Source organism: Thalassophryne amazonica, chromosome 18, assembly GCF_902500255.1.
Source record: "Thalassophryne amazonica chromosome 18, fThaAma1.1, whole genome shotgun sequence".
In the NCBI taxonomy this organism is placed as follows: Eukaryota; Metazoa; Chordata; class Actinopteri; order Batrachoidiformes; family Batrachoididae; genus Thalassophryne; species Thalassophryne amazonica.
In genome coordinates this window covers 13,079,786-13,094,936 of record NC_047120.1, presented here as the reverse complement: position 1 = coordinate 13,094,936, position 15,151 = coordinate 13,079,786, and the positions used below count along the sequence as shown (strand labels likewise).

The following is a 15,151-nucleotide window of genomic DNA, read 5'->3' as shown; positions in this document are numbered from 1 at the left end:
TAATTCATACAGGACGAAAACAGTTTGGCTGTTCTGAATGTGGTCAAAGATTTGGACTAAAGAGCAGCCTGAACAGACACATGGTAATTCATACAGGACAAAAACCATTTGGCTGTTCTGAATGTAGTCAAACATTTGGAGTAAAGAGCCACCTGAATACACACATGAGAATTCATTCAGGACAAAAACCATTTGGCTGTTCTGAATGTGGTAAAGCATTTAGACAAAAGAGCAACTTGAACACGCACATGATACTTCATACAGGACAAAAACTATTTACCTGTTCTGAATGTGGTCAAACATTTCGACAAAAGTGCAACCTGAAGAGACATATGACAGTTCATATGGGCAGCGCAGTCTCCTTTGAAAGCAGGTGAAATATGATGCAATTTTTCATACAATCATGGCACTTTCTCTGAGCTTTTGGGCAAATTACACGCAAACATAAGTGAAAATGCAAAGAAAAGGTGACAATGTGGTGGAAAGCGGACATGTGTTGCGGTTTATGAGCTGGAACTCAAACGTTTCGAGGCGGTTATGCAGGTGAGAGAACACAGCTACTCCGGTTAGCTGTTTAGGCTAACACTTAATGACACAACCTCTCCCATTTACCTCGCCTTCCTTCTCCACGGGGTACTGAAAAAAACTGCACTGCTTCTGAGATTGCAGCCGAAAACAAAACGGTGCACCATTTTTCCATTATAAGTGACGCTCTTTGTGGGGAGAGACTAATCCCCAGGCGGGGTGTGGGAGTGTCAGCACAAACCATTCAGATGATGGACATTTCAGCAGAAACCATTTGAAACTGGCACGTCTTAAACCGGCATGACTGTGAGGTGACGGCGAGGATGCTTTTAAATTTACCTAGCTGGGCTGACTGGATTGTGCTGAAACTCCCACACTCCACCCGGGTTTTTTTTTTTTTTTTTTTTTTTTTTTGCCATGTTGGTGCAGGCTGTCCCCAGATGTGGTCAAATCCTGCAATATCACACAGGGGTTCAAACGAGACTGTGCTGCCCTATTCATAGAGGACAAAATGGAATGGGCCCAATTGCAGCCTATAATCCAAGAGAAATAAAATAAAAGACAAAAACCATTTGGCTGTTCTGAGTGTGGTCAAACATTTGGACAAAAGAGCAACCTGAATACACATGACAATCTCACAACATTTCAACGACACCAGGTCTGGGACCCATGGCATTCTGTAAAAAAAAATCCAAGAGGAATGAAAAAAAGACTGGGCAGCAGTCTCGAGTGTCCTTGGTCCCATGGTGAAGGGGTTTGCTCAGAGAGATCTCGGTCTGAGGATGTTTAAAAGAAAATGAACCCCAGCTAAAAACTCAACAAAGCGCCTAGGCACCAGGGTGTGTGAGAAGAGCAATGGTGCATCTTCTCCTAGTGCAGTGGGGAGACGTCGCTCCTGTAGCAGCACTAAGCTGGATAATCCACCAGATAGCATAGTTTTGATCCTGGACTCAAGTAACAACCGCATAAATTGGCCAAAAGAAACAAAGGAAACTACACCAGTAGTTGTAAGATCTTTCACTGCTTCCTCACTGTTACGAATTTTAGCCCCCCCCAAAAAAAAAAATTAGGGACATCGTTGGGGTAAAATTCACCCAAAATGTTTTTTCTTTCATTTTTGATGGCTTTTGATTCAGATTGGTTTGTTTGATTCATTTAAACACTGTTCACAATTCTTCCTCACAAGATATTTAATTTTGTTGTAAGCAAATGTTTATTGGGAAAACAATAAAATTCACTTTTCCTCTTCTTTGACACTTGATCCATGATACATTTAAAGTTTGTTACATTTTACAAATTCATTCATGAACATCAACAAAATGATTTAAACTTCATAATTCATGATCATTCAATTAATGATCTGTAAATTGTATTGCCAGAGTCACGTTTCAGTTTGAAGTAAAAGAGAAGCAAATTGTTTCAACACATATGAAATGACAAAGATTGAAGTTAAATGGTTGAAAAATGTTGTCAAATATTACCATGGAAACCCTTTAGAGACAAATGTCCAGTTTTTGTCCTCCATGATATTACAGTTCTCAGGTCAAAGTGGTTTTTATTACACAGCTGACGTACTTTTAATAGAACAAGATTCTGATAAATATGAAGCTGTGTGTGTGAGGAAGAATTCAGTCTAGCAAACTGTCTGTCTCTGTCTCTGAGACGTCCCTGTTTACCATTTGGTCCATAAATGTACCGGAACATAACTGCATTTATATCAAAAATCCCTCAGATTAACAACAGCTTCTTCTCAACAGTGACAGTTGTTACTGTTAATATTAAACATCAAATTTGAATTTAACCAATCAGAACCTTCAACTTGTAGACCCGCCTTTTCACACCAAAATCTGTTCATTTGAAATAATGGAGGGGGGGGGGGGCTGTGAACACATGAAAACAAAGCCTTCAAAATGGGTTCAAATAATTTCAGGAAACTTTTCTTTAACTACATGGTGTCATCTTAAATGATTAAAATAAAAATCAGCACAAAGCAGAAAAAAGTTTAATACAGCATTAAGAAAATTACCTAAAATCTGAAAAAAATGACAAAGAAAATATAGTTTTAAATCATGAAAATGACTGAAATTAGAAAACAGCAAAACAATCATATTTCAAAATCACAAAATTTGAATGTTAAAAATCTAAAACTTGATCAAAATTAATTAAAATCAGACAAAGTAATTAAAAACAAATATTTTTGAAAAGGCGATGGGGTCAAAATCATAAATTTGTTTAAAAACGTTATTCAGTATTAATGTTCCAAATGCAAAACTTCTCATCCTCATGAAAGTGATGGAAAAATTATTAAATGCAATATTAGTTCATGAATCTTAACAAAATCTGTGTCTGTGTGTCAAAACCCAAAACTAAATGCACCTGATTCAACACACACTAAACACCCGGTTCTGTTCTGGTCCAATGTCCAACTCTTGTTAAAATATGTAGATTTTCAAGCGGGCAGTCAGAAATCCCGAGTTCCAGCTTTCCATTGAATGCAGCATGAACTTTGAACCTTGTGTTTATGCGTCCACCTTCATGTTGTCCCCAAGATCTCACAGAACAAACCCACTATAATTTCCCTGCAATCCCGCTTTTAGGCCGAAGTCAATTGTCACTTTTTGTGTAAAACCGAAAGTGTCGATACCTTTAATCATTGACATTACGGAGACGCCTCATGGACTGCCATACACTCACGAGCGCCACTAGATTATGAGAGCGGCACTCTGAGCAGGGTGGGACTGCCAGCCGGCCGCCATCTTGGATGGGTCCCTGTTGCGCCCCCAGCACATTTGTTTGTACTGAGGAAGGTGTTTCCCCAAATGCAAGAATCCGTAACTCCCCGAATTTTTACCCGATTTTCCCACGGTTTGCTTTGTTAGAAACAGCAGAAATTCAGTTACGATCCAGGATGCGTACGTTTTAAATGCTAAAAGACTGTCTTATGCTCTTTAACAAAGACATAGACTTGTGCGAAGCAGGTTGAGGCAACTTTGTTGGGATTTGGTGCTATATAAAACAAAATACATTGGAAAAAAAAAAAGATGCTACGGCATATAGATAAATGTATAAATTCATTAATTTTGTAATTCAGTAAAGAAATAAGCTTGGATTGTTCATTTATTTTTTCTCTCTCTCCAAATTCATTAGCTGTGTTTCCATCCAACTAGTGTCACGACTCTTAAGCGAATTTTCGTTTATGCGGCAAAAGAAAGAGTACATTTGTGCGCATTTCCATCCACTTATGCACTTTTGTTTCACAATTCCCAATTTGGAATTAAGAACCATCATTTCATGCTTCTGTCATTTGATGTGTTTGTATTTCACAAAGGCTGCACCACATTGCAAAATTAACTCCACTGGAGTTACAGAGTGCCAGCACACGCAAGAAGCTGTGCAAAATAGTTCTTTTTCAAGGGTTTTAACTCTCCAGCCCTAGTTGCAATTCTAACAAGATACAACCCCAATAACGATGTAGTTGGGGCGTTGTGTGAAATGTAAATTAAAACAGAATACAATGATTTGCAAATCCTCTTCAACCTATATTCATTTGAATACACCACAAAGACAAGATATTTAATGTTCAAACTGATAAACTTTGTTTTTGTGCAAATATTTGCTCATTTTGAAATGGATGCCTACAACACATTTCAAAAAAGTTGGGACATGGCAACAAAAGACTGGGAAAGTTGATGAATGCTCAAAGAACACCTGATTGGAAAAAGGTGAGTGTCATGACTGGGTATAAAAGGAGCATCCCTAAAAGGCTCAGCTGTTCACAAGCAAAGATGGGGCGAGGATCACCACTTTGCGAACAACTACATGAAAAAAATAATCCAGCAGTTTAAGAACAATGTTTCTCAACGTTTAATTGCAAAGGATTTAGGGATTCCATCATCTACAGTCCATAATATAATCAGAAGATTCAGAGAATCTGGAGAACCTTCTACACAAACGACAAGGCTGAAAACCAACATTGAACACCCATGACCTTCGATCCCTCAGGTGGCACTGCATTAAAAACCAACATCATTGTGTAAAGGATCTTACCATGTGGGCTCAGGAACACTTCAGAAAACCATTGTCAGCTAACACAGTTCGTCGCTACATCTACATGGGGAAGTTAAAACTCTACCATGCAAAGCGAAAGCCATAAATCAACATCATCCAGAAATGCCGCTGCCTTCTCTGGGCCCGAGCTCATTTGAAATGGACAGACGCAAAGTGTGCTGTGGTCTGATGAGTCCACATATCAAATTATTTTTGGAAGTCATCGACGTTGTGTTCTCCGGACAAAAGAGGAAAAAGACCATCCAAATTGTTACCAGTGTAAAGTTCAGAAGCCAGCATCTGTGACGGTATGGAGGTGTGTTAGTGCCCATGGCATGGGCAACTTACACATCTGTGATGGCACCATCAATGCTGAAAGGTACATACAGGTTTTGGAGCAACACATGCTGCCATCCAAGCAACGTCTTTTTCAGGGACGTCCCTGCTTATTTCAGCAAGACAATGCCAAGCCACATTCTGCACGTGTTACAACAGCGTGGCTTTGTAGTAAGAGTGCGGGTACTAGACTGGCCTGCCTGCAGTCCAGAACTGTCACCCATTGAAAATGTGTGGTGCATTATGAAGCGCATAATACGACAACGGAGACTAAGTGGTTTTGATTGAACAAGTGAAGATGTACATCAAGCAAGAATGGGAATTTCTTCTACAAAGCTTCAGCAGTTAGTGTCCACAGTTCCAAATGCTTTTGAGTGTTGTTAGAAGGAAAGGTGATGTAACACAGTGGTAACCATAACACTGTCCCAGCTTGTTTTGAAATGTGTTGCAGGCATCCATTTAAAAATGAGCAAATATTTGCACAAAAACAGCAAAGTTTATCAGATTGAACATTAAATATCTTGACTTTGTGGTGTATTCAATTGAATATAGGTTGAAGAGGATAAATGGGTGAAAACAGAAAAAAGGGGATATTTCACACTTTTATAGTTATCTTTACAATGAAAGTGTTTTAAGAAATTTGTTCTAGTAGTCTATGATGACTTTTTCACCTTTTTCAGCATCATTATATGCAAATATTGCCGTTTTGTGCTTGTCCCACACACAGACTTTTGATCTTCAATGATAAAAATGAATGGTAAAGAAACATTTTTTCTAATGTTTTAAAATATCTCTGAATAAAATATCAGTAAAATAATCAAAACATAATTGGGGTATTCAATGTCATACAACTGTTGTGATTTTTTTTTAAACAAAATGTAGTTGTCCCACACTATTGCCGTAATTTCCACCACAACACTGTAATGTCCCTTTAAACAGTTTGTATGAAAGATTGTTTGGGTAGTTTCTATGGAGATAAACAGTGACATCAGAGCACATGTATATAGCGCCAAATCACAACAAACAGTTGCCCCAAGGCGCTTTATATTGTAAGGCAATGGTGTGGTGGAAATTACATTTACAAGGCCAATAGTGCCCATAGTTAAAGAATCACCCTTAAATATGAGGTCAAGAAAGACGTCTTTATTTTACTTTTTATAAAACAAGTATATATTTTCATTGAAGTCAAGAAAGGGTGACTATAAAGTGAGTTTTGGCAAAACAAGTATCACTGTCATGTTGAGGTGGCAAAGGGTTGTTGTGGGCAGCTGGGGAAAGTAACTAGTAATCTAACAAAGTTACTTTTACAATTGAGTAATCAGTAAAGTAACTACGAGGTCTGTCCAAAAAGTATCGGACCTTTTTATTTTTTGCGTGAGTTTTTTCACGCCTGTCGGTTGCGTCATTTGCCTGTGAGCAGGCTTTGTGTGAGCAGTGTTCCACCCCTCTCGTCAGATTTTTATTGTGAATAAATGCCCCATCGTTTAAAAAAGCCCAACCGTTTATTTTTTTTCACACTGTGCACAGACTCGGAGCTGCAGCCTGACGTGGGCCTGTTAATTCACAGTGCAAAAGGCTGTGATTTCACGCTTTGCTGCCTTCAAACCTTCATTTCTCATCATATCTTAGTTTTTACAGTGTGCATGCAGATTATATTTTAATAATGGATCAAATACATTTGGCAAAAAAAAAAAAAAAAAAAAAGAAAATTTTGACCCAGTCATTAAATGAGGCACATGTCCCGATTCAGGATTCCCGTAGATGTTCGGCGCCTCCTGATTTAACTCATCCGTTCCATACATATGGCTCACATCGAATAAATCGCAATGAATTTCCATTAAAAACCCCGAGCAGTCGGGACATGCAGAGGTACAAATTAAAGTTCGGCTTTGACACTCGCTGAGTTGAAGAAAGTGGGACAGAGTCATTTCTGTGATTAAAAGTTTGACCGTTTAGTTTTTTCAAACCGTGTTCAGACTGGGACCTGAAACCTGACGTGCACCTGTTAAATCAAAGACAAAAAGCTGTGATTTGACACTTTTCTGCTTTTAATTCTGTGGAGGCAAAATTTCAAACTTTGGACTCTGACTGTCGTGGAAGGAAGAGTCAGGAGGTTGGTCAAAATTAACAGGTTTATTATACAAAGTGCTTTGGACACACCAACGAACAGCATACAGCAAGCGTCTGTGCGTGTGTGTAAATCAGCACTTAGAATGCACCCTTATGTACACGTCAGGACGGTGTTCGTGCGCAAGTTCTCATGAGCTCATCTCCCCAAACTGATACTGGTAGCTGAAAATGACTTCATCTGAACAAGATGTTTTTGCCTCAAGGCTGCAGTTAGGCACGATCACAACAGGGAATCAGAACAGACTCTGTGTCCCTTTGAGTCAGATAGAAACATCAGTTGTTTTGCGCAAGCTGCATTAACAGTCTCTGGGTTAAGCAAGGACATTTCACAGTGCATTCCCACAGTGATGAATACAATATGAAATAATCATGGCATCACATGAAGACAATTATTTTACTTTCACAATCCTTTGTCTCCCATCATATTATAACAGTTTTTATAGCACACGCTGATAAATGGATCAGAAAAGTCTGCACATTTACAGCACAAAGTCGATAAAGGAGGAAAATGTACAGCTTACCTTTGATTTGGAGTTGATTGTAGAAAGAAAAGCTTGTTGAGGGTCAAATTAGTCCAGAATAAAGCAGAATCCAGAAAAGAACTTTAAACTGTCACGCACGTCATTGCATGACAGAGTTACAGAGCAGCAGCTGCATAAATCAGGCTTTAACCCTCTGGGGTCCGAGCGCATTTTTTGGACAGTTCACTCACCTGGCATAAATGTTTTATTATTGCTGTTAACAGCTCTCCCTGCATCCCACAATCAAGTTTTATGTCTTTTTTTTTTCCAGGACAACCTGTACTTTCAAAATATATATGCTATAGTTGTGTTTTATAAGTGTAATAAAGGTTTACAAATCAGAAATAAAAGAAAAAGTAAAGCGGAAATAATTTTTCACACACATTTATTCAAAACACACAGCAAACTATAAAAAACTAGTAACACATCAATCCTAAAAACAATCTTTGGTGTGTCATGTGAGGTGAATCTGCCCTACGATTGGATTTTGGAAAAACCATGTGACATGAACCAATTCCGACTGGACACTCACATTGCTCACATCATCACACAGCTTCTACGAGGAGTAGAAAGATGGTGGACGGTGGCGCCAAAGTCCGCGGAGTTAACGTTTCAGCAAAAAACGAAAAAAAGTTGCTATCTCATATTATTAAAAAGTTATTTATAATTTAGTAAAGCTTGGTCTCAGCCGTCGTATACAACAGCGTCGGCCCCAGAAGGTTAAATAAAATCATAAATTGTAAATTAACTATTTTTATATTTATTTTGACAGCACCTGTACCTGGATGCGTTGCTATATGTGGTTAAATGATTTTAAAAAAAATGTTGAAAACATAAAAGGTTCATTCAGTAGTTCAGTGCAGTTAGACCCAAAATGGCACCATGTTCTGAGTTGATGCCACTCTCCAATCAAGGCACTCTAATTTGAAGTCCCCCTCCCATCCTGTTCCCCCACAGGCACATTTTGATGCACCTTCTGCAGGATGGGGGGAGAAGACGACGAATCATCCATGCCCAAGAAAGACAGCAAGACTTTGGTTTCAGGCTTCAATGAACAAATTGATCCATCTGAAGATGTCAACTTGTCACATGACCTGCTGGAAGCCCCGCCCTCAAACACATCAGTTTTATTATTCCACAAATGTAGACAAATATACTTCTTCAGATCTGCCAAAGACGAGCCGTTTTATTTCTGTGTCCTAAATGCATATTGTCTCCTCTGTTTCTTTAGCTGTGAACATTCTGCAGTGGGAGGAGCCTCTGCAAGTGGCCAATCCTGTGAGGCCTGGTGTCCAAAAGGCTCATCACATGCTGACCTGAACAACCAGAATGTGGACATCAACATGGACGAGCGAGATGACCCGCGGAGACGAGACCATGAGGACAAAACTCTGAAGAAGATGAGATCCATCTGGTTTTCCAAGAGTCCTGTTCAGGGAGCTTCCAGTATTTATCAAAAATTGGTCTTTCACACCTAATCTTTTTCTGGAACAACCTTTCTGTTCATTGTCCAGGTAGCCACCAGTGTCAAGATGTTCATAAATGGCATCAGCTATGATTCCTGTCAGCCATTTGTACGTTGTTGTTAGGCAGCAGATGGATCTGTACCTATTGGGAAGCTGTTTCTCCTTGGTCTTTGGAAGTAGGCTTGTGTTCTCAGTCATTAGCCAGTCTGGTGTGTCCTCTTCTCCATTCAATATTTTAGTGAAAGCCACAACATAATGGTGGTGTAATGCTGTCAGTCTTTTCAACCCAAAATTTGGGATTTTGTTGATGCCAGGTGCCTTGAAGTTACTGTATTCACTCATTTTCTTTCCGATCTCTTCAGTGATTACAATTGCTGGCATTTGCTGTTTCTTTGTTTTTCTGTTTTATTTTTTCAATCCACTCGGCATCCTGGTGTTGTTTTGGGTCTTCAAAGAGTGGTCTCCAGAATTTTTTCAATTTCTTCTCTCTCAGGTGGCTGTTGTACTTCTATTGTGTTGTTTTCCAACTTCCTGTACACTATCCTGGGTTTTTAGCAAATTGCTTATCTGTTTTGCTTGTACTTTGTCTTTGTTCCTAATCTATGCTGCAAAAGCTTTCACTAAGGCTTGATGTTCAGCCAGCCTCCCACCCAGCTGTTTATCTTCAACACTGTATTTTCTTTTAATGCAATTTACTGTTTTAAGGAGATTCCTTTTATGGTTTTGGCTTCCCAAAAATGTTATTTGGGAGATTTCTGCTCTTCGGCGGCCGATCTTTTGTTGTAATTTCTTTTTCCATTGTGGCACGGTATTCTTTTTCTTAATTCTGGTTCCTTTTCTCTCCAAATCTTGTGAGGCTAATTTACTTTGTATGTACCATGCCCCTCCATAATTTACAGTTTAAATCTGTCAATGTGGTTCCTTCTGGGACCAGTTTAGCCAGTCCCAGGTTAACTTTTTGTAGGATAGTTTTTAATTTTTTATTCTCCTTTAATTTAGTCAGTTTTGGACATCAGTCAGTTTCATGTACAGTTTTCTTGTTTCTTCAATCTTATTTGCCAATTCCTCTTCTAGTTCCTGCTGTTCTGCATCTGGGTGCACCTGTATATTGTTTTGTATATGAGCTGGTGAATGGCTCTTTTTTTTTTGGGGGGGGGGGGGGGGGGGGGGCAGTGAATTATGACTATGTGAATATGAATTATAATGTGTTTGTTCGTAGTGCCCTTCTGTTTCTGTCTTTTACTCTGATCAGAACAGCTAAATGGTGTGTCTGGTATGAATTATCATGTGTCTGTTCAGGGTGCCCTTTAGTCCAAACCTTTGACCACACTCAGAACAGACAAATGGTTTTTGTCCTGTATGAATTACCATGTGTGTTGTCAGGGTGCCCTTTCGTCCAAACCTTTGACCACACTCAGAACAGACAAATGCTTTTTGCCCTGTATGAATTATCATGTGTCTGTTCAGGGTGCCCTTTTCTCCAAATCTTTGACCACACTCAGAACAGACAAATGCTTTTTGTCCTGTATGAATTATCATGTGTGTTTTCAGTGTGCCATTTTGTCCAAACCTTTGACCACACTCAGAACAGACAAATGCTTTTTGCCCTGTATGAATTATCATATGTCTGTTCAGGTTGCTCTTTAGTCCAAATCTTTGACCACACTCAGAACAGACAAATGCTTTTTGTCCTGTATGAATTATCATGTGTGTTTTCAGGTGGCCCTTTAGTCCAAACCTTTGACCACACTCAGAACAGACAAATGCTTTTTGTCCTTTATGAATTATCATGTGTGTTTTCAGGTGGCCCTTTCGTCCAAATCTTCGACCACACTCAGAACAGACAAATGTTTTTTGTCCTGTCTGAATTCTAATGTGTTTGTTCAGAGTGTTCTTTTTCTGTACTTTACTCCCATCAGAACAGATAAATGGTTTTCCGCTTGCTTGCCTCTCCTTTTGTTGCTCTAAGTTGTTCATGTGACCAGATGCTTTTCCATATTTAGAGCCTTTAAATTGTTTTTCATCATTGTTGTCCGAACGAACAATATTGGTATTTTTCCGACAGTTAAAACTTGACTGAAGTTCTCTGGTCTGTTTCCAGTCATAACTGTCATCAGTCTCACTTCCAGAACTGTCTGAACTCCCGCCACTGGTATCCGGTTGTAAATGACTGTTTGGACCTGAGTTGCTGGCTGGTTGTGGTCCTCCATCATCCTCTGCATCAGCTTCTGTTGTCAGTGTTCTGTGTACAGATGAGCTGCTGGCTACAGGCTCAGCCTCTGTGCTCTCATCACTTTGGCTTTGATGAAGCTGTGATAACTCTAGTTTTTCATCATCATTTTCACTCTTCACAGGGACGGCAGTGAAACCAAACCTGGTGAGATCTGCCTCCTCCATCTGCTGAAACTGCTCTCCCTGCTGAGTTATCCACAGCTTCTCTTCTTCTTTAATGTCCTCCTGGTCAACACTCAGATTCCATTCCTGGTATTCAGGGAGAATTTCTTCTTTAACCACCAACGACGGCTGCATGTCTGAAAAGAAACAAATTAACAATAAATGTTAGAACAACACTCGTTAAAATAAAGTAGCAGTGGTGAGTTTGACATGATGACAGTAAGTTATTGCAGTGATGGAACTGATAAAGTGGAAATGTACATCAGCATGTTTTAAATTTCACAAATTATAATTCACATCATTGTCTTCCACAACTGACTATTGCAGTGTTTTATTTTCTAGAAAATAGTGTTGGATGTCTACAGATGGTACAGAATTACTGTTGCTCGAGTTTTGATGAAATCCAGGAGGTTTGATCACAGACACTCTGGCTTCCCTTCACTGACTCGAAGACTAAATCAAATCAAATCAAGTCTATAGCAGCATAACTAAGGGATGGTTCAGGGTCACCTGATCCAGCCCTAACTATAAGCTTTAGCAAAAAGGAAAGTTTTAAGCCAAATCTTAAAAATAGAGAGGGTGTCTGTCTCCCTGATCTGAATTGGGAGCTGGTTCCAGAGGAGAGGAGCCTGAAAGCTGAAGGCTCTGCCTCCCATTCTACTCTTACAAACCCTAGGAACTACAAGTAAGCCTGCAGTCTGAGAGCGAAGCGCTCTATTGGGGTGATATGGTACTATGAGGTCCCTAAGATAAGATGGGACCTGATTATTCAAAACCTTATAAATAAGAAGAAGAATTTTAAATTCTATTCTAGAATTAACAGGAAGCCAATGAAGAGAGGCCAGTATGGGTGAGATATGCTCTCTCCTTCTAGTCCCTGTCAGTACTCTAGCTGCAGCATTTTGAATTAACTGAAGGCTTTTCAGGGAACTTTTAGGACAACCTGATAATAATGAATTACAATAGTCCAGCTTAGAGGAAATAAATGCATGAATTAGTTTTTCAGCATCACTCTGAGACGAGGCCTTTCTAATTTTAGAGATATTGTGCAAATGCAAAAAAGCAGTCCTACATATTTGTTTAATATGCGCATTGAATGACATATCCTGATCAAAAATGACTCCAAGATTTCTCACAGTATTACTAGAGGTCAGGGTAATGCCATCCAGAGTAAGGATCTGGTTAGACACCATGTTTCTAAGATTTGTGGGGCCGAGTACAATAACTTCAGTTTTATCTGAGTTTAAAGCAGGAAATTAGAGGTCATCCATGTCTTTATGTCTGTAAGACAATCCTGCAGTTTAGCTAATTGGTGTGTGTCCTCTGGCTTCATGGATAGATAAAGCTGGGTATCATCTGCGTAACAATGAAAATTTAAGCAATGCTGACTAATAATACTGCCTAAGGGAAACATGTATAAAGTAAATAAAATTGGTCCTAGCACAGAACCTTGTGGAACTCCATAATTAACCTTAGTCTGTGAAGAAGATTCCCCATTTACATGAACAAATTGTAATCTATTAGATAAATATGATTCAAACAACTGCAGCGCAGTGCCTTTAATACCTATGGCATGCTCTAATCTCTGTAATAAAATTTTATGGTCAACAGTATCAAAAGCAGCACTGAGGTCTAACAGAACAAGCACAGAGATGAGTCCACTGTCTGAGGCCATAAGAAGATCATTTGTAACCTTCACTAATGCTGTTTCTGTACTATGATGGATTCTAAAACCTGACTGAAACTCTTCAAATAGACCATTCTTCTGCAGATGATCAGTTAGCTGTTTTACAACTACCCTTTCAAGAATTTTTGAGAGAAAAGGAAGGTTATAATTAGCTAAGATAGCTGGGTCAAGTGATGGCTTTTTAAGTAATGGTTTAATTACTGCCACCTTAAAAGCCTGTGGTACATAGCCAACTAATAAAGATAGATTGATCATATTTAAGATCGAAGCATTAACTAATGGTAGGGCTTCCTTGAGCAGCCTGGTAGGAATGGGGTCTAATAGACATGTTGATGGTTTGGAGGAAGTAACTAATGAAAATAACTCAGAGAGAAAGAGTCTAACCAAATACCGGCATCACTGAAAGCAGCCAAAGATAACGATGTGTCTTTGGGATGGTTATGAGTAATTTTTTTCTTTAATAGTTAGAATTTTATTAGCAAAGAAAGTCATGAAGTCATTACTAGTTAAAGTTAAAGGAATACTCGGCTCAATAGAGCTCTGACTCTGTCAGCCTGGCTACAGTGCTGAAAAGAAACCTGGGGTTGTTCTTATTTTCTTCAATTAGTGATGAGTAGTAAGATGTCCTAGCTTTACGGAGGGCTTTTTTATAGAGCAACAGACTCTTTTTCCAGGCTAAGTGAAGATCTTCTAAATTAGTGAGACGCCATTTCCTCTCCAACTTATGGGTTATCTGCTTTAAGATGCGAGTTTGTGAGCTATACCACGGAGTCAGGCACTTCTGATTTAAAGCTCTCTTTTTCAGAGGAGCTACAGCATCTAAAGTTGTCTTCAATGAGGATGTAAAACTATTGACGAGATACTCTATCTCAATCTCACTTACAGAGTTTAGGTAGCTACTCTGCACTGTGTTGGTATATGGCATTAGAGAACATAAAGGAATCATATCCTTAAACCTAGTTACAGTGCTTTCTGAAAGAATTCTAGTGTAATGAAACTTACTTATTCCCCACTGCTGGGTAGTCCATCAGAGTAAATGTAAATGTTATTAAGAAATGATCACACAGAAGGGAGTTTTCAGGGAATACTGTTAAGTCTTCAATTTCCATACCATAAGTCAGAACAAGATCTAAGATATGATTAAAGTGGTGGGTGGACTCATTTACATTTTGAGCAAAGCCAATTGAGTCTAATAATAGATTAAATGCAGTGTTGAGGCTGTCATTCTCAGCATCTGTGTGGATGTTAAAATCGCCCACTATAATTATCTTATCTGAGCTAAGCACTAAGTCAGACAAAAGGTCTGAAAATTCACAGAGAAACTCACAGTAACGACCAGGAGGACGATAGATAACAACAAATAAAACTGGTTTTTGGGACTTCCAATTTGGATGGACAAGACTAAGAGTCAAGCTTTCAAATGAATTAAAGCTCTGTCTGGGTTTTTGATTAATTAATAAGCTGGAACGGAAGATTGCTGCTAATCCTCCGCCTCGGCCCGTGCTATGAGCGTTCTGGCAGTTAGTGTGACTCGGGGGTGTTAACTCATTTAAACTAACATATTCATCCTGCTGTAACCAGGTTTCTGTAAGGCAGAATAAATCAATATGTTGATCAATTATTATATCATTTACTAACAGGGACTTAGAAGAGAGAGACCTAATGTTTAATAGACCACATTTAACTGTTTTAGTCTGTGGTGCAGTTGAAGGTGCTATATTATTTTTTCTTTTTGAATTTTTATGCTTAAATAGATTTTTGCTGGTTATTGGTGGTCTGGGAGCAGGCACCGTCTCTACGGGGATGGGGTAATGAGGGGATGGCAGGGGGAGAGAAGCTGCAGAGAGGTGTGTAAGACTACAACTCTGCTTCCTGCTCCCAACCCTGGATAGTCACGGTTTGGAGGATTTAAGAAAATTGGCCAGATTTCTAGAAATGAGAGTTGCTCCATCTAAAGTGGGATGGATGCCGTCTCTCCTAACAAGACCAGGTTTTCCCCAGAAGGTTTGCCAATTATCTATGAAGCCCACCTCATTTTTTTGGAC

At 39.1% G+C, this 15,151-nt stretch overlaps 1 long non-coding RNA gene across 1 annotated transcript; it reads right to left on the bottom strand.

Moving 5' to 3' along the window:
- Window positions 1-120: 120 nt before the first annotated feature.
- Window positions 121-1,757, bottom strand: LOC117530316. Its single transcript, XR_004566306.1, has 2 exons — window positions 1,095-1,757; window positions 121-272 (listed from the first exon to the last, which is right to left on the bottom strand). It is a non-coding gene; the product is annotated as an uncharacterized LOC117530316 (long non-coding RNA).
- Between the last annotated feature and the right edge of the window lie 13,394 nt (window positions 1,758-15,151).